General features: G+C 34.8%; 1 long non-coding RNA gene across 1 annotated transcript in view; it reads right to left on the reverse strand.

Annotated features, from left to right (window-relative positions):
* Positions 1-20,534, reverse strand: part of LOC126896282 (uncharacterized) — a 39,123-nt gene extending 18,589 nt beyond the window's left edge. The window contains exons 1-2 of the long non-coding RNA XR_007701817.1: positions 20,140-20,534; positions 1,837-1,895 (exon numbers count right to left, since the gene is read on the reverse strand). This is a non-coding gene — a long non-coding RNA (uncharacterized LOC126896282). The remainder of the gene's footprint in view (positions 1-1,836; positions 1,896-20,139) is intronic.
* Between the last annotated feature and the right edge of the window lie 242 nt (positions 20,535-20,776).

The raw sequence follows: 20,776 nt of genomic DNA on the forward strand, positions 1-20,776 counted from the left end.
TTTTAGTAAAAAAAATTGAAAAAATTTCGAAAATTAGCGATTTTTAAATTTGTAATTTTTTTGGAGGTTTCCCCCATTTACGGGGAACGAGGGAATTTTTTTCAATTTTTAAGGGTAATGTCTTCGACTAGATACGATTTGTGATCTTTTGACGTATCGTTGAAAGAAATCCGTTCGGTGAGAGCTGAGAAAAAGTGGTAACAGACACAAAAAAAAAAAAAAAAAAAAAAAAAAAAACACATCATAGTAAAACTAATACCTTCTCAGCTTCGCATCGAAGCAAAAAAATATATTACGTTAATGTTTGAGTTTTAATTTGTATAAAGATTCATAGACACATTAATAATTTTAACAATGTGGACATTACTCCCTCCTGTTTGGAAAGTTTTTATATTAAAATCAAACGTTTTCGGATAAAAGATTTCATAAAATTGTTGTACGCGTATTTTCGATAGTTTTATACGATTAATTTTTCTCTCTTTTAAACTACTCAACACCTTATTTGTCTAAGTATAATTTAATCAATACTCAATGTCTTCTACTTAAATTATTGATAACGCTCTAAGCGGTAAAAGTTTTCGTCTGATTTAATTGCTACAAATGTTAATAGTTTAGCGCTCAGATAATTGTCAATTAAATACTTGGAAGTTATAGAAGTTAATATCTTCGTAAGGAATTTACGTCAGACGGTTAAACGTTCGTGGACTATTTCTACACGTCCGTTGCCCAATAAAAATCAGAATATATATCGCTGTCGTCCATGCCATGCCTACTATTGTTTATTTTATTACAGTTTGGAAGTAAACGGTCCAAGGGCGGCGTTATTCGGTGGAATCAAAAAGTCGCGTACGCATAAGAACCCAACACTGCGTGAAAACTTTTTCGATTGCTCAAACTTTTACATGGGGTCAAAATTCGATTGTATTGGGCCCACCATTGATCACCGCCGTATCTTATCCTCTAGTGTTGTGTAAGTGTCGAACTTTGGGCACAAGAACTATGCGTATAGGAGTTACGGCCGATCTATTGTTTGGCATTATACTTAAACGTTTTTCATCCAACACTCTCGAGTGGAGGTACTTTATACCGTTTTTTTCCTTGCCGTTATGTCAAAGCGAAAGTAGCGTATCCAAAGTAATGGCGAATCGACCACCGCACGGTTTCTTATTGTAAATAACAATGTATTGTGCTGCGGATAAGTTCAGGACGTGTTCAATAAGTCGAACCTTGTACGGTTGGGGTAATATATTTCGGTAATATCAACGTATTTAAGTCAAAACTGAACAAGGGTCGTATGACACAAAAGCCCGAAACAATAAACTAACACTGATAAATTTAGAGCATTCTATACGCAGTGTATTACACAAAAGTTGGACCCAAAACATTAACGCAGAGGGAAAAATTTCATGGCTTGTTTTTTTTTTTTTTGTTAACTACAGTAAAATTTACATTGGTCGATGAAAACTATTATTTTCATTGTACGACATGTAATGATATTATTGTTGTACTCTATACATTTACTGCGCGTAAAATGTAATTATCACTTTTAAATGACGTCATCTCCACGCGAACTATACGGACAATACGACTCCGCTTTAAAGTGTAAAATCGGTTTGGGAGCGGTACTATTTTTATTTTTACTGTCGCTTATTGTATGTGTGTGTGTGTGTATTTAAAGTTTTACGGCTTATCTAAATTACACGACACTAAGGCAAAGCAAAAAAATTGAAGAAAAAAACGTCATTCGCAATAGTTGTTTATAATGACTGTTTAGTTCCAGTGTTAATAATTAATTAACATGCAATAGCCAACGAAACAAATAGAATCGCTTCTTACCCATTTAATTCTTTTGAAATATTCTCTGACACTTGGTTTGTCACAAAATGTTAGAGTTCCTGAAAATAAGACAATGTAATGCATTATTACCGAGTTACAACAATATTATGCAAATCTGTTTTTTTATGTATAAACGAGATTTAACGCAACAATCTGACATGATACTTTAAGTCTGCTTTCATTGTCAATACTAAAATATATGCAGACCCAACCTAAGCCACAGCACAAAAATTATTATATTCCCAACGTTGGTCATTGTTATCTGTCGATTACATTTACACAATGTTTCTTCATTGCGGTTGACCTCCACAGCTGTTGGGTCGTCAACTCGGTTTCAATTACGGACGTTTAGTGATATTTCACGATACGCATCAGTGTAAGTCGTTGTCGGTTCATAGTTAAAACATGAATGATTTTACTAGACAGATATGTGCATACTGTTACACTTGTGTACGTTATAAATAACTCTGAAATTAAATCAGACGGTTCTCACGAAAAAATTAATTAGTGACTGAATTATTTTATTGATTACAGCAAATATTGAGATTATTCACAGGATAATAAAATCGTTATGATAGATTCAAGTGGGAGATGTACTTTATAAATGAAATGTGTACAAGACATTTATTTATTATTACTATAACTATTCATCGACTTTATTGGTTATCAAATATGACTTTAATCGACACCATTGCGTTTAATGGTCTTACAAACTTTTTCCTATGGTCTCGAGTTTTTTTGCCCTCGCTAAAATAATATGCAACGTGTTGAACTCGATTTCTGATTTATTTTATCACAACAACACATTAAAGAAACAGCCGCATTTAATACCCTTAACGTTTTCCATAGGTTCACTGCCGAGATGAGCATCTCTCCTCAGCAACAGCTCCAGGCGACTAGAAAATCTTCTCTTCGTTCTACTCTAATGACAAAACACTCTGAACCTGCCGCCATCAACGATTCCCACACCGTCTACGTCACGATCTATATAAATTACTTTACAATGTGCCTAGCAGGATTGGAACGGAGGTCATAACGAATCCCATGCAAACACCGTCGTAATAATGTAAATAGAATTGTCATGAACACTAGACATAAACATGTAGAAATGCAGCAGCTCCAAGAAAACTAGACTATCCTATTTTTGAGATAATAGAATGCGAAGTGTCACCATTTAAAAAGTATTTTGTTCAATTGTCCACGTGTGGTAATTGTCAAAGAATAAATTTTTCCATCGCCATTAAATTATACGATTTTTTTTAAATTACCAAATACTAAATGACCCTAATAAGGCTGGAATAGCAAATTAAAGTGAAATGAGTAATGAGATGAGCATTAATTNCTAATAAGGCTGGAATAGCAAATTAAAGTGAAATGAGTAATGAGATGAGCATTAATTTCTTAATTTATATCCAATTACTTTTAAATACATCGTTTGTGTTCTACTTAAGAACAAAAAAATTTCCCCAAAAAGGAATAAGGAGAGTTTTTCAACTGTAAATTTTTGAATTTGATATACAACATTTAGCCGTTNTTTCTTAATTTATATCCAATTACTTTTAAATACATCGTTTGTGTTCTACTTAAGAACAAAAAAATTTCCCCAAAAAGGAATAACCGTTACTTAACACACAGTTTAAGGAGAGTTTTTCAACTGTAAATTTTTGAATTTGATATACAACATTTAGCCGTCACAATTTCATTATTCTTATAAATAAACGTCATTATTATTATGAAATATCTAGTGATGAGGCATAATTATTTTTATTGGATAAAAATAAAATGTTCAAATTATTTATGAGAACCATATTTCGTTGTTATAATAACATAATTCATCTTTGAAATAAATATATATTTTTTACAGTTACGCTGAACAAACATGACACGGTAACATTATATTTGATTAAATCATTAACTAGTACGATACTGATAAATCCGCTTACATTATAATAGATGGGAAACGCTACAAGATATATAGACTGCGATAATATCCATTTAAATGGGATTTCAAACGTTGTAATAAACCCTTTGACCTGTAACTCTTGACTCAATCATCGTAGTTTCATTAAATTTTAATGATGACTATAATGTTGAATAGCCAAATGACATTTCATGCTTTGAGAAATTTAATAACAGATTTGGCGGCAACGTGACAGTACGACGTTGTGCGGAAACCGGAAATTACTGACGAACGTATCGAGATGGACGTTGTGATGTTTCGGAAATATATTTCTTGTCAGACCGACACAAAGCACGCGAAGAATTTTCGGTGATTAAATATTGCAATTACCCGTTGCGAATGGAAAGACTAAAGACGAGCAAAAACCTTTTTAAATGGCCGCAAAGTTTTATCTGACGTAATTATGAGATGTAAAACAAAAGAGTGACAGAAAACCAAATAGTATTGCAGCGAAACAAAAACACAGATGTTTCACAAAGGGTTCTTAACCCACAAAAGCCGTACGGACCGAGTATTTCATTTCAGACAAGCAAACAGAGCGTTCATAAATTATTTAACGTTCGCGTGTAGCCTAAAAGCGACGACGATTGTGTAAAACATCGTGCTGGGATAAAAATTAATTAAATAATAATGTAGTCTTTAATTGTCATTTATATAAATAGGTTTTTATTGAAACAGTTACAAATAAGAAATTATCTTTACGTTCATTATCGAAAAACACACATCATCGTTGCTGCAATTTGCTATAACATGACATTAAACGAGTAACGTCAAGTTAATTATCATTTCAACTTTCTATTCCGACTCCTACACATGTAATATAACCGCAGAAAATTTTTATTTATATTACACTATTGTGCTACAGCGAACAGTATTAATATTATGTATCAACCACATGGGTAATTATATTACACGCAGGTGAGATACAAAATCTGGTCAAGCTATAAAAAATAGTTAAAGCGATTTTTAAACGATATGGCACTGTAATTAAAAAAAGTTAAAGAATAGCATCTAGTCGAAGCTGTTTTTCCTACCTATGTGTTTTATTGGGTGTTCAATTATCTAGCAACGACAGGCTACCACCAGACATTAAAAACCTATTTATTATCGCATAACAAACATACTACCTGCTTTAGGTTTATGGTTCGCCAACGCCGTGTGTACGTGGTGGTCACATAAAATAATGCATAAAAATTGGATGCAATGGCGATAAAAACTTATATTTATATTAGGCTTATCGAAACACACTTGTTCTACGATTGACCGAAGGAACTTGCAGTATGACATGAAATGACCAGGATACGAGCAAGAAGTGAATGCTGACACAACGATTTATCCCCTTTTTCGGTGAAAATGCAAATATATCGAATTTCTGTTTAATTATATTTTCTATACAACCAACGAAAATAATAAATGCTCTCATAAATGTACAACATTTTATAACTGAAAAATAAAAAGTCGATTTCGAAGGCCGTATTGTTCAGTTGGCTTTATTGCTAAAACTTGAAATTCATTTTTATAACTGTGGTTTGAAAGAATGTAAATTATTTTTAGAGTCGGCCCGTTTAATATTAAATACAACATAACGACAGGGTCAATTAAATTACTAGAATTTTTATGTTCGTGCATCGTCACTCGAGAGAAAAAATATGTTTATTGGTCGGTCGATAGGATTTGCACGTGAACCCGTTGGGGAAATTAGCATCGGCTGCAGTGGGCGATTAGCGATTCCTTTAAATATTCGATTATTTATTTATGGAGGGCTTTTAATTTATTCCTTCAGTTTGTCTGACGAGTATTTTATTGCTCGTGTTATTGAAGACGCTACACGACGTCAATATATGCCGCAGATGATAATTATTATTATGTCTGGTAAAACGGATGCCATTGACGGGACCGTGAGCAATAGCAAATTATCTGTAATAACAAATTGAATTTTTATTTTGCTCATTGTGGTCGACTTGAACCACTTTCACATACGCGTACTCGCAGTTGCTTTACTATTTACTATATACTGTGTTATTGTTTCGTCGTTCGGGAGAGGAAAGCGTGCTCGAATAGGATATCCTCGACGTGGAGTGGAAAGCCGATGTTTACAAAGGCGTACGTTATATTATTATTTTATCCGTAAAGGGAAACAGATGCTGGATTGTCTGATTGGGCCCGTGCCAAAACGCACTCGGATGGATCCCGTGAGAAAAGCAAATAAACCTGTGACGTGCCAGAACGATTCCTAAAACAATTTGTGACACGATTACCGACAGGAACACGCGTTCGCTAAACAGTCGATTGCGTGCTTAGTTTTGGTAATTCGTACAGCAGTTGTAATTAAGCAAAAATACTATCGATCGGGTTAACGATATATTTTGCATTTATTGCCAACACACATTTCAACGTTCGCAAGCACCTCTGGGCAGAGGAAATTCTGCGGTGGAAACCGTTCGACGTTATTATAATTAGATGAACTCCTCGAGATGTACCGGGTACATTAAACAAAAATATTTATTTATTTTGATTTTTAATTTTCAATTTTTAAAATATGGCTTGAGGCAGACTGGAAAGATAAAATTTCAAATACATTATTCATGCATTTGAGTGAATCGTAATCTGATTTAAATAACAACCCCGCGTGGTAATGACAACCAAATTTATACAGGTTGCCGTCAGGAGACAAACTAAATTTGATTTTCCACTCAGATATAAAATTTTTATACCAACGGTAACCTTTTTTCTAAATAGATCTAAGAACGCGACCGAGTTTCAATGAGTTATTCATGGATGATCGAGCACGTTTTGTGAAAATATCAGTAAAAAGGAAGTGTAATACTACGACCCCTCTCTTCACGAAAATGACACTTGGAACAAAAATTAATATACATTGTATACACCTCCTACTTGTGTCATAAATATAATGGACTTGTAATAAAAACGATGAGAGATAAATCACACAATGTAACAGACTAAAAAAATAATAATAGTACTTCTTGACGTTTTGGAGATTGTGAAAATTCAAAGACTAAAAACTCAATGAACGATACAATTAGGAAAAATAGTCATTATTAGTATATATTTTTTAAAGCTTAGCGCAAAGTTTTTATTTGGTATCGTATTAATACCATAGCAATATCAAAGGATATCGACTGTAATAATATAATAACAAATAATAATAAGGTATCCGACTAATGGACACGCAAGTGTGTTGGAAGAATCCGAGCACCACATGGCAAACAAAATCAACAAGATTAATATTTCATAAGTAAAGCCACCACGGAGGCAACGCCCTTTTAAACTGTGTTTATAAACGTATAACTTTTCAAAACTTGTTATTAGCAAAAGAAGGTTTCACGTTAACCTTCTGACTTCTAATGACCTACTGAATTATGGATGACTGTATTTGCTAACCACAGAAACCAAAGGTAAACGAAAGAACTTTATCCCTTTAAATATTTCCTTACAATTTTTTTTTACGTGATCCAATATCAAAAATAAATTTGAATCGTCAGAGGTAGAAAGATAACGACTGTGCTGCAGTGGTAAAGTACAAGTAGACTAAAACCGTACACAAATGAAGTCTGTCAAAAACATAAAATATTATAATCTCACCGTAAACTGTGTAGATGATAAATTTTACGAAAGAGTTTTTGTTTAAACTAACCACAAACAATAATTATACATGACGTCGATGCTCATTTTTTTATTGTTGTTGCAGGTGGCATTCAAACTCCTGTGAATATTACACCTGTGTGTTTACCCACTCGCACAAAATTGGTCGGATGAGGCCTCGTGTAACATACACCGGAACAATCGATGCAGCTGGTTTTGTTTTTAGGCGTTGTGCATGCGGGACCCTTACTGATAAAGAATTTTTCAATTGGACGGTGCTTGACACTGTTTGCTCACAAATAAGTGATATAGAATAACCATAACGAATATAATCTATTAGCATCCATACCTAATTGAAAACATCATTTAACCGTTAGTTTTTAACTGTCATACACATTACAGAAGTACATTAATAGTGGCGGAACATGTTTTTCTCGAAATCAATCTATGTTCAATTATGAATTGTCAATAATTAACCATATTAATTGTTCCTAGAGTTAATTTTCCGAATGTGAAATATTTAAAAACCCATTTACAGTAGTTGATCACTTTAGAGCTGTAGTGCAATAGTATGATTTATAAAAATAATCATTTTTAGCTAATGAAAAACGTCTTGCACAATGTTGTTTCTATTGCAAACATAATTCTACCAGAGGGTCGCGCGTAGTAGTTTCAGAAGAAAGAATTAAGCAGACGAATTTGAATTATCGAATTTTAACTCGACAAAACAAATGAGTGGAAGTAATAGAATTTTTGTTCGGTACTGTTTTTTTAGTCGGTTGCGCCGCATACATTACGAACTAGGGACGGCTTGGGAATATTTTCAGTGCGACGATAAATCTTTTGGACCTGTGGGCAGAGGTAGTTGAAAACGATTCCCTGGCGATTTTGCCGTATCCGTACACTATTGGTTCGACCCGTGTTAGTACATCATTAATCCCAGACAATGAACCCGATATTCTTTTTAGGTGCAATTTTTTATTTGTTCTCGTGTTATAATGGCCGTTAATGAATCACTCGCAAATAATTGAAGCAATCGAAAGGACTGACTTTTTATTATCGTCGTAGTGTAATATGTTTGGCGAACGATAAAAGAATGGCGACTAGGATTGCATTTATAAAACATAGTTAGGCCTATCTGAACCGACTCGAACAGCTTTTAGCGTGCAAGAGAAATAAAAAAGCGAGAACGTTAAACGTGACCGGTATCCAGATAGTTTTTGAACGGGATCATTCACAATCGGACTAGCGTCTAGTCACAGGTATCATGGGATGCAATCAATGGCTTTTATTTTGTTTTTAAATGCCAACTTCTGTTGGTATTGTGTGACTAGTTAGAGCATGTAAGATTTTATTGTCCAGGCCATTGTTGGAATGTTAAAAAATTGTGTCGGGTCACGATTTATTCACAAACGTTAATCCTTAGGTATAAAAACGGAACACTGGAAAGCGCACAATTTAAAGTGCTGTATGAGATGTATCAACTAGCTGGATCAATAAATAACGCGTTTAGCAGCGAGCCAGCCTAGTTTATGCGTTTTCTATACATAATGTAGATAGCTGTCCTATTTGAACGTTGGCTTATTTCCCATAGCTCAACATCTCGTGATATTTATATGTAGACGCGTGTATATGATTTTTTTTTTTTTTATAGTACTTCAGTTTTATGAGCAGCTTAAAGCTTGCGAAGAGTAGTACAGGCCGTACGGATACTTTGCTCGTTGGCTTCAGCCAGACGACTGCCAATAAATTTGATGGCTTCTAACTCGTCACATCGTTTTTTACAGCCGTTTCCATTGTGCTCACCAGACTTTAATGCATTATAAAACATATTATTTATATGTGCAGTAGAGTATTCTCGTTTTAATATAGTTCAAGGAATGATGGAAAATGCGATTTTGACGTTAATAATCTGTCAACCGGCCAAAATTATGATCAAATCGTATTTTAGTCTTTAATTTTAGTTATTGGAATTTCTCTTGCATAGTTGTGACTGCGAGCACCGCCAGAAACGACGATCGATGATCGTCGATCTCGTGTTTATTGTTTTGCGTAAGTGTCGTGCGGCGTCGGTCATAGCACCCGATGGATACTGCACAGACACAACCAAAGTATCGGTTACAGTTGCAGCGAAGCAACGATCATGAAGACAACTGCAACGGTAGAGTAATATTATACTCGGATTGTAACGTCAGAGGAGATGTTTCGCAGAGAACAACAGCCGAGAGAGGTCCGATCGGTTTTTTCCGTTCCTCATCCGCAATTATTCACTGAAATTGTGCACAAGTAACACGTTGCTGACTGCTGCGGAGTAATTTGATTTTTTTCTTTTATAGGAACGTCGAGGACAGAGAAACGAGCTGCGGCCGGATCTCCGGTCGTCTGAACATGGTGGCATCGTCATCACCGACGGTTTTCAATACGGCCAGGGTCACAAGGATGACCTTGCAGTCAGCCCACTCCCACGTTCTTTTACGTTTTGTATGTAACGTCATTACCAATCCGTTTATTCAGTTCGCCACGCACCGTTTTCCATCGTTTGACTGAAATCAATCAAATACACGACAGTTTTCCAAACGACTGTTGTTTTACATTTCTCCAGCGAATTTATCGCCATTGGACTGGAAACGTCGTCGAGACACGGGTCATCGATTCATCAACAATAAAAAACAACAAACCCAAGTCAATAACCCTAATAGTGACGATAATTCGTTAACCCCGTTACAATAGTTCGAGCGCTTTTCCTCCAATCGACTGCGACTTTGACAGCGCCTTTTTTTATTAACGAAGAGCTTTGCGCGACTTAACAACGAATAATTCAATATTAATTCGTGCGACGTTTTTGATTGTGATCTCGTTTCGCACCGTTGCAGTGTTATTTATATGTGTGACGATTGTCTCTATCGGTCGGCTATTTCCCACCCGTGCGGTTATTGTAGAAGATTAGTTCGCGGGTCTAACCGTCTCCGCCGTCTCTCCAATAAAATCGCTTTATACAAACGAATCTTACAACAGCGTTGTAAAATTTATTTTTTATAATTCGGTAAGTCGCCTATTCCACGCGGCCCCGAGATTACCGACATAGTTGTTTTTTTCCGTTTTAAACAGTTGCATAGAATTTTCGTTTTAAACGGTTGTGCATTGTAATTAATACTATACCGTCTCCAAAGAGTGTTGTGTTTTATAAAGCTTGCCAAGTGTCCACAATGTTAGTTTTAATTGGTTCAATGACATGCACACGCACTTGAAACAATGGTCTGGTTAATAGCGGATCAACCGTACGCACGAGAGATATCTGTCGGTTTGTTCTCTCTCTCTCTATTATTTATCTTCTCTGTGTATGAGATGTCCCGTACCGCTGCCGCCTCCACCGCCTCCGCAACATCTTCGCCCCACCTGCTAAACCATCCGGCACAAAGCCCGTCACGCGTGACCCGCACACTTGAGCCAGCGCTCTTTGTCTTCACCCGGTTACGAATACGACGACTTTTGCACAGGTCGAGCAACAACAATATTATCGGCCGTGTAATTTTTCATACGGCACGTTCTGCGACGAGCCAACGTGAACAGAGAGCACATCGCCGTCATGACAGCACCCGCGAACCGCTGGACGAGTCGACCGGGTTACGTCACGCGTGCGGACCGTCCGTAGCGAGCCGAGTGTTGACGCGAAAACGGAAACATGTTTGCCGCAGCGGTTGGGTTGGACTGGTGTCGTCGTGAGGACAACTTATTGTGATGAGAAAAAACTTGCGGTCGTTTCCACCGCAGCCGCATTGTGTGTCATCTCCAAAAGTCACATTCTTCATTATTCATTGGCGAGTTTGTATAGCTGCGAGCCGTGTGGGTGGACAGCGCAGGCGTGCATAGTGTTTTAGGATAATATGGTTTTTTTTTTTTTTTTTTTTCAAATACACGTATATTTACCAGTGGTTCTCAGCGGCACAATAGAGTCTATTCATACGCGAGCACTCGACCCCGGCCATGGTAATTATTAATTGCTCGTTATACGTCCTATTTGAATATGAATGCGACGCACAAACGGAGAGCTCGTGACCGCGTTCGAGGAGAACGGCGATGAATACCGACCGAGTATCGTTTGGAGCCACGACAACGCATAAAAGGAAAAAATATTTCGGGGGCCATTATGTGTACCGTATGCGTTTACGTCGGCCAAACGGTTTTTTAATAGATAGAGTCATCCCCCGTTACTCTTATTCTCTAATCCGTATAACATTTTTACTGATGGCGATATTATTCCACACAAGGGTAAAATCGTTTATAAAAATCTTTTTGATAAATGTAAAAATGTTACAGTTCAACGAGTTTTACCAGACCAATATTTATTTTTACGTCGCATCGTTTTACCAAGCGGTTATTCGTAAAATCATTTTCCTTTGAATTATGCACACAGTTGAAAACGTTCATTTTATACGGTGCCCATACTTATATTACGGTTTTTTTTGGGGTTAAAAGTAATTAGAAATCAATTAGAGCATCGATAAATTAGTAATTTTTATAGTTTTGAATTATACATTACGACGAGCTGAATAAAGAGAACTTATCGTTGAGCAAACCAATCACACGTCTAAAACTTTAAGCGTATTGATTTAATCAAATGTACGCGTTTTATGAAACAAATTACCTTTAAAGATACTATAACATAAATTACTCACGGTTAGCAATAAATGGAAGCTTCTAATGTTTTTCGTTGGTAATTAGCTTCCACAAAAATTCTAAAACCACGAAAAAATAAAAATTACTAAAACGATATAGTTGTAAAGTCGTATTCAATCGCTAATGAAGTCAACAATAAATACTATACGAGGTTGTTTAAAAAAGTAACCGTTTCAATTAACTAGAACAATTTTAGAGTCGGTAATAAAACGCTATAAATTTATTAATTCAATTGAAGAGAGTGTACCCGTACAAACATGCCACAAATATTGCGGTTTTTGACCCTTTTAGGTCGTCCCTCGTAGTAATTGTAAAACACTTTATGTATAATTATAGTAGTCTGGAGATAGACAAGGAACGCCACCAGGAAGCTAATGCTTAAAACTATATTAACAAGTACGAAAGTACCATTAACAAGAATACTCGGTTAATTATAATTCGGTTCAGTAAATAATCTTTATGATAAGTGTATTTTTATATTTTCTAATGTAACAACTTTGAAAGTTAACGCGGAGGCGGATATTAAGTTATGGCTGCTTTTTTCCAAGAACTTTTATCGTGAGCTCACAGATCTATAAGTTTGCACCATTTACAAGTCATCCGTTTCAAAATGTACTTAATCCACAACTTAATTAGTTTTTATAAATATCGAAATAATTACTAATTATATTCCACGTGTTATGACATCACGGCGTTTTATTTATAATTATCGCCAAAAATCTATATATTATCAGGTGTGGTATTTTTTTTTAATACGGAGCGTAATAAATTTTGCAATTTGTTCTTTAGCTGCGAACGCGATGATTCAGAAATATCAATCTTAGTTCGACATGAAAGTTTTATGGATTGTAACAATGCCGTTGAATACAGCCAACTGTAGTAACAATAGTTTGAAGCGATTAAAACGCTGTTTCTCTGCATTTAACATTGTCTCCGACGGTTGACAACTGTGTTATCTATCGATAGCTTCGGGGCTTTATAGTGATGAATTACTCATACAAATGTTGGCCATTAATTCAATAAAATTGCGCACGCGTCTTCGAACACACCTCTCCGTGCAGTGGATACTTCGTGTGCAATGATGAATCGAACTTGAGGCAAATGTCATCACTGACAAAACTCGTTTCATTTAATTACACTGGCTGAACGGCCATTTTAAAATTTGCATGTCGAAGTTCAGAAATTTTAAAAAGAGCGCGCAGCTCGTTAAATATCCAAACATTAATGATGACTAACAATTTTTATTTGTGTAATAACATTGTTCAAGAGGTTTACATTTGTTCGGTAATTACCACTCTTCATACTCATCGACTCGTATGGCTTAAGATGAACATATTAGCTTCTAGAACTATTAATAATATCTAAAAGTCATTATCAATTAAACGATAATATTAAAAATGTTTCTGGATGTTAGAAAAAATAGCAAACAGTTTGGATTGTATGGAAAACTCCTCTTCCTCGCGGTACGATTATCGTATCAATTGAATGGGGTTTTCAACATATAGTACCTAATAGATGTGTTGTGCTCATTTTTTATTTTTCAGTAAGCTTTAGAAGGAAGCGGTTTAGTAGATGATTATATGAAATCAGTGACTACACAGTCCCTGCTGTCCGTTCTCTTGGAGTTCTCCGGTCGTGTAATTCAAAACCTGCAAACCGATTCCATATACGACCTTGTCTAATCTTAAATAAGTAATGACCAAACGAAACCTAATGATTCTATGGTGTCCGGTTACTGGTTAAACAGGTAATAATGAAATGAATAATATCTCGAAACCAATAGGAGTAAAGGATTAAGAAAATCAATATGAAAAATATGATCTAAATTGACAATATCCTTACAAGTGCGCCGAGTTCAATAATTTTACAATATACACGCTGATAAAATAATTCAACATGCTCTAATTGTCACATGTGTCGTTTATAAGTTATCCATTTGTTCTATTTGATACACCAAAAGTTTAACTCGCAAATAAATAAAATATTGAAATTCGTAAGTAAAACTTATTTGAAACCCTTAGTGATTATTGATCATACAATAGCTTTTGTCAGCTATAATTGAGGTGTACAAATGGTAACAGTATCCTCTTGATTTTCATAACATTTAAGGTTCAAGTACGACCCCACTAGAGGTATTTGAACTATCAATACTTATTGTATGTTTTTAGTGTACGGAGTTCATGTTCTAATGTCAATATTTTAGCAATAAACGGAAAAAAATCGATTGAAAACATGACGTTTAAAATAATATTAATTAAAACCCGAATAATAAGAATTTTTAAAAAATTAGGGCTCTCATTGATATTTGATAAATAAAGGTGTTGGAATTTGAAAAAATATTTATGATTAAAAAATTGAGAAAATGTCTATACCTATACAGATTATTCAAGTGTTTTACATTTTTACTTCGCTTAAAAATTATTAGAAAATTATATATTGTTTATATTAAATTAAAGTGGGATTAAATTCAAATCAATAATAAATACCGTTCACACATGAGTATAGAAAACAAACATTTTAATAGACATCATATATATATAACATGATTGTTAAGAACGCGTTAAAAAAGGAAAACTTGTTTAAAACACGGGTAAACAGTTTTTAAACGTCCCATAAGACTAATATAAATTTTTAAGTGTTCGGTGTTTCTTAAACACTGTACGTAACAACCCTGGTATTATCTAAAAAGGTTCATATTTTAATTTAATTGAAATTTAAAAAATATTTTTTCTATGTTGATATCTATGTTGTATTGATTTAATTTGTTTAAATTGTAGAACCTTTTTTTATTAAATCGTTTTCTATCTTAATTATTGATTTCAAAAATCAAGAGTCACAACAGCCTACTAATTGTTATAAAAAAAAAAGCCATTTTAATATTTGTTACTTAAAAAACCCGCTATTTAATTATAACTAAGAATGAAAATCAATGATTTTCCAAGGGTAAAAAATTGCCGATTATGTAAAAAATGACATTTTTAATTAAAATGACGATTTATTTATAAATAAAGTCTTAGTTTGTTGGTTCAGTGAGTACTAGATTAGCAACGTTGTGCTTGGGTTTAAAAATAAATTTCAACTGAAATATAAAATATCAGCAGTTATATTGCGGCAGCTGTAATTTATAAATAATAATTTTCTAGTAGTTTGATATTTTCTTTGGCCTTAGACGTATTGAAACGTGTATATGCCGTTAAGTAAAAGATATAAGTTCTAGACAAATATAAATTTAGATTTAAAGTAATCATCATGTACAGAATGTATAGGGCTTCATGGCAATCTGAACTAAATTAGAACGGCTTCTATACTAAATGAATGACCATCATTTAGTAAACTAATTGGATTTGAATTTTAATTATTGCAGAATGTCACATTTTTTATAAAAAAATTATGACTTTATATATGTAAAAAAGCTTTAAAACGTGTTTCCATTCAATTTTAGACAATAAACAGTCGATAATTAAATAAAATATGCATTAAGATAAAACTGTAATAAAATAAACCAGGTATAAAATATCTACAAAGAATAGTTACTGAAGAGAATCATAGTACCCTTTTTTTCTTTATGTACAACTTTATCAGTGTAACGAGATTTTCGAAGTGTGCTTACCTACTCGCCGGTTAACCACATATTTGTACCAGTTACTATAAAAGCTCGCGAAAATATCTTAAAAAAAAAAACAATAATAATAAAAACACCAAAAAGTATAAAACGAAGTTACGCTTACTTTTAAGGTCAGATAGCGTTTCTAAAAGCTTTTAAAGACGATGCGTGTAAACAAAGTGAATTACATATTTTGTTTTTTAGTTGGCCGTGCAAAATTCTATTGAAAATAGTTTTATATCGACATGATAAAAGAGTGGTTATTATTATATCGGAAAAGAAAAAATGTTTCATATCTTATAGTTGCCATATTTAAAAATTCGGGTAGACATTTTTATAGAACTATGAAGTGATATTATACGTTTTAGAATTTTGGTGGCAAAATTATTTTCGGTTTCTATAAGTAATGTGATAAAGAAAAAACAAATTTACAACTAAAATAACACAATTCCTTTTGATGTATATAATACCTAACGGTACCGCTCTAATTCATTTGACTGATTTAGATTATTATCGTTTTACAACTAATTAAAAGCCTCATTGTAGTACTAATACGATTTAAACGGTTAGCTACGTGAAGTCATACAAAGTGTCGACTTGTATTTTCCCACAGTTGAATGTAATCAATTGAAAACGGAACCTACAAACATTTATGCGTATTAAAAAAAATAAAAATCGGTTATTTTAGTTGTGCTATGATGAATGAATCTCACACCCTCGCACATCAGCATATCAGTAATTTATTAGGTATAAGGTATTTTATCGAATTTAAAAAATACATGTTATTGAGCATTTAGCGCTATTAATATATGCTTAAATATCACAAGACAGCCACGATAGTGATCTTGTAATACTATTAGTGTTTTATATTACTCGTCGTGATCAGATAATAATGATACTTGAGGCATAACGAGTTAATTTCGTATTCTGAACGGCCCACGACGTCCGATAAAATATTTGGATCTTGTCGACTATGATTTATTAACTTTACAGTTGGTAACGCTGTCGGTACATATATATTGAGACGTTCAACGCGGACCTCTTTCGTTGAGTTGCAAATGCAGTACCTGAGAAAACCCGGGCCGTTTACGAGTTGGATAATTGAACAGCTGTAATGACAATATTTAGGCGCGTCTTGCATTGGACGTACAACGATACAAGTTGTACTGTGCAGCAAATTGTACAGCCGAGTGGTACAAAAACTGTTCACCGCGTTTAATCTCGTTTTGGAGGCAAGTTTGTTGATATCACCGCACTTGCCGCAGGGGGATCGAGTAAGCCAATATGCAAATATTATGGCTCGACGGAATATAATAGAATATTGTTTGTTCTGCGGCGCGGTCGATGATAGCAGATAATATTGGTCTGGATTGGACGGTGTGTTTAAAGTGACAGCGACGGCAATAACCGCCGCGAGCTGGGGGGCCGGTCAGGTTATAATAATAATTAGTAACCAGCTACGTCCGTGACCCTTAAATAGTCAGTAGGACAAATTAATACACGTATTATACATTACACTGTGTGATGAACCATTAGCACGAGGTGCCTATTGTTTTTACGGCTTAACGACCCATCCATTGAACGGCAGAGAATGGTGTTGTGCTCTGCGAACAAGGTTTATTATACATTAGCTGTACTGCACCGCGAAGGCACGCAAGTGCCGAAAACCAAGCACTGTGGGTAAGCAATAGAGAGGAAAACAAACAGTATGTAATGGAGCGATCTAAATTCTGAATAATTTAGAGGGAGCGCGTTAAAAAAATGAAAAAAATAAGCGTAAGCGATTGTAAAATAGATAGACACACGTATTATAGTAAACTAGGAAGACCCCTTTGCTCCCACGCGGAATAATCAATGCAAATGTTTAAAAAATTATTCATGAATAATTTTGGTTCGTGTAAAACGAGCTCTGACTACAAACATACACACTCGCAGCTATCGAAGACTTAACGGAAGCGTTTGTTGGTACCGAGTAAACAGTGGAAAAAAAAAAAAAAATGACTGTATGTCTTTTACAATTTGCGATTAAAACGAGCCAGCGATTATCACACAGTATCCGAGTGCGCGAACATTATTAAGGCGTCTCAGTCAACGACCTTGCTCGCATCAACTGTGTAACATCCCCTTGAGGTCTACTAAGCCGTTTCAAAATAATTGTACGTCAGCACATGATAACAAGGGAAATGGAATTCGGACAATGAATTTCACTGAGCCGGTGCTACTTTGAATATAATATTCTTTTAGACGGCAACCAGTACTTTACCAATAGAAAGACTAAGTTATCGGCATTATTTAATTTAAATTATTTCGCGTAAACAACGGTAGTTGAAAAAAAAGGAGAATTCATCATCGGAGTACACGTTATTCCCAAAAAAAGGGGTCATGACGTATTAAGTATTCGACAGCGTCAGCGAAAAACACAAACACTGCTAAACCAAAAGAGCTCAACTCCCTCAAAACGCTTGTTAAAACCCTTCCGAATCGGACAGCTGCCACGTGAAAAATCTCTCCCCATCGCGTGTGTTATTAAAAAAGCAATGGCAGTACGTCACATTTTCTATTATATTACTGTTGTATTTTCCTACACTACACGAAAACATTATTTTTGATACGAAAAGAAGATAAAAAGTAACGGCGTGCATGTTGGTGTATACAAACGCACACACTCTTACCAACAATGTGTACGTTGATGACATTAACATGCAGAAGTAATTACAACAAGAGTAGTTATTTCAGTGTATATGTACAAATTGAATAATACATTGACCGTCAATTTGGTAAAAAAAAATATATATATAACGACTGCTATACTAATACTTTTACCTTTTTAGTGTGATTATTGTTCGAAATATCTGTTGATAATCATTACTAAAAGTTTTCTTATATTCAAACACATTAATGTTATCAAGTACACGCGATGTGGACACTCGTTCTGTAGTCTTTTATTCTTTTCATTGTCAAAGCAATAATTATTCAAACGAAACGCGCACCGGCATTTTTGGCGGTCGATATTAAATGTAGGACGTAAAGGGGGAAAGTTTTGTTGAAAAATTAAAAAAGTTAAGTTTGGTTTATGGATTACGCAATAATATATTTGTACAGTATTACAAGCAAACATGTATTTTTCAGCAATGACATTCGAGTGGTGAAAATCCTATTCCGTAGGGGTTACTTTTTTATGTATAAATCGAATTATCATAACGAAAAAAAACAGTGTGGAATCGCTTGCAATCGACCGGAAAAGGATGAACACACTGTTAGACTTACTGAATATTTTCACACCGAAAAACAAACATATTATAATATTGCATTTTTGGTCCAATCATATCCGTTCTGTGCGTTCGATATTATCTATGAAAACGTGATTTCAAAGCGTTTTCGATACTTGTTTCCAGTTGAAAAAAAAAAAAAACCATAGAAATGTTTTTGTACTAGAAGAAATGAGCTACTACTATTTGCTGTTGAATTAAACAAATTCAAACATTGAGGTAACATTGGTACGGTTACATGAGTTCAGTCATTTCCGACACTTGAAAAACAATTTTTTTTTTACCCGGTGTTATGTACGAATGACGCGCGCTTGTAATTAAACAAAATAAAAATTACAATAACTTCAAAACGAAAGAGAACTCATTAAAGTACGTCTATATGCGTATTACACGTGATATGCAACGGTGAGCACATTTTTTTTGGTGCTAATACAGTTGTTTAATTTCCAAAAATAATAGAGAACTTCATAAAACATCATAGTCTCTCAACGTTCTCTAGGTAATCTAACATTATTTTGATGTTGCGGATAAAAATAATTATTCGTTAAACGTCCGAAAAATTGGCCCTGCGCCTACGTATAAGGATTGCGGTTGGTCGTGAATGGTTTTCGCTAAATCTATTAAGGTTTTGCGGCATTTCAATTGAACGTTGCATTGTAAAAAGTAAACATTGTTGTTTTTGATGTTACCCGCGATGTTACAATGATAACATAATTGTTAATTTAATCGCTGTGTACATTTAAATGCTTGTGGAAAGGCGACAAAAACTACATGGGCAGAACGATTGTGAACGGATAAAGTTCAAGTACACTATAATAATAAAACCATATGATGCTTTTTTAGTTAGTGATATTTTAACTGTTCATATCCAAAAATGTTCTGGAGTTAATTTAATTTGGTGGTAATGAAACCGTACAAGGGCTTAAAACAACAAATATCGAATATCACTCGAGAAGTATTTTATCCTCAACTAATATTTACTCAAAATAATATTTTTAGGTCATCGGGCGCGTTTTAATATTTGTTTTGTCATTATTATATTTACTTAGAAACAAAGTTTAGGGTACGTTTCTCAATAAAAGTGTTAATTGCTGGCTAATTTCATTATTCGACGAGTATCTTCTCAAAAATATTTATGCTTAAAAATTTATACTCGAATAGAAATCAATTCAAAAAGGAATGAGACTCACCTGTATTGGCCCAAGTTATTTAAAATGGCGCGATCGCGTAAAAAAACCAAAAATAAATTAATAAAATAAATAAATATTTAACGTTGAAGAAAAAAATGATTGATTGAAAAAACTTAATAAAAAAACAAACACAAAACATAAATAATTTAAATGGAAAAAAATTTAAAGGGCGATTACTGCTATCATCGTAATACTCAATGGTGACGCGAGCAAAGAGATAACGTTGTTCGGTTGAAGAAGGCGGCACACGAATGACCGTTGTTAGTTGCCGTATGATCGGCGTACTGTTCCAGTCGACTGTAGCGCGCGCACGGAACAGCACCGTCACTGCCGCCGGTGATACGGTAACGGCGACGGTGCAATACCTGTGCGCGCGCGGCAAATAGATGCGCCGGCGCTGGACGGACGCCGCGGTGGCTAGGTGCGCGGAACGCCGTCCTCAGGCGTTGCAAAGGAGGGGTGAATGGCTACAACCCACGCGTACGATGGTCGTCCACCGTCGCCGCCGATCGGCCAGGCTCGTTGCCGCCTATGGGGCATTGCACATCAATACACACCCGAGGCCACGTGCGGCGCGACCACACCCTTCGCACCCGCAACCCTTTTTACCACTACACCCACGAGATTGCGGGTCGGG

Source organism: Daktulosphaira vitifoliae, unplaced genomic scaffold (assembly GCF_025091365.1).
Source record: "Daktulosphaira vitifoliae isolate Bord-2020 unplaced genomic scaffold, ASM2509136v1 Scaffold_1, whole genome shotgun sequence".
NCBI lineage: Eukaryota > Metazoa > Arthropoda > Insecta > Hemiptera > Phylloxeridae > Daktulosphaira > Daktulosphaira vitifoliae.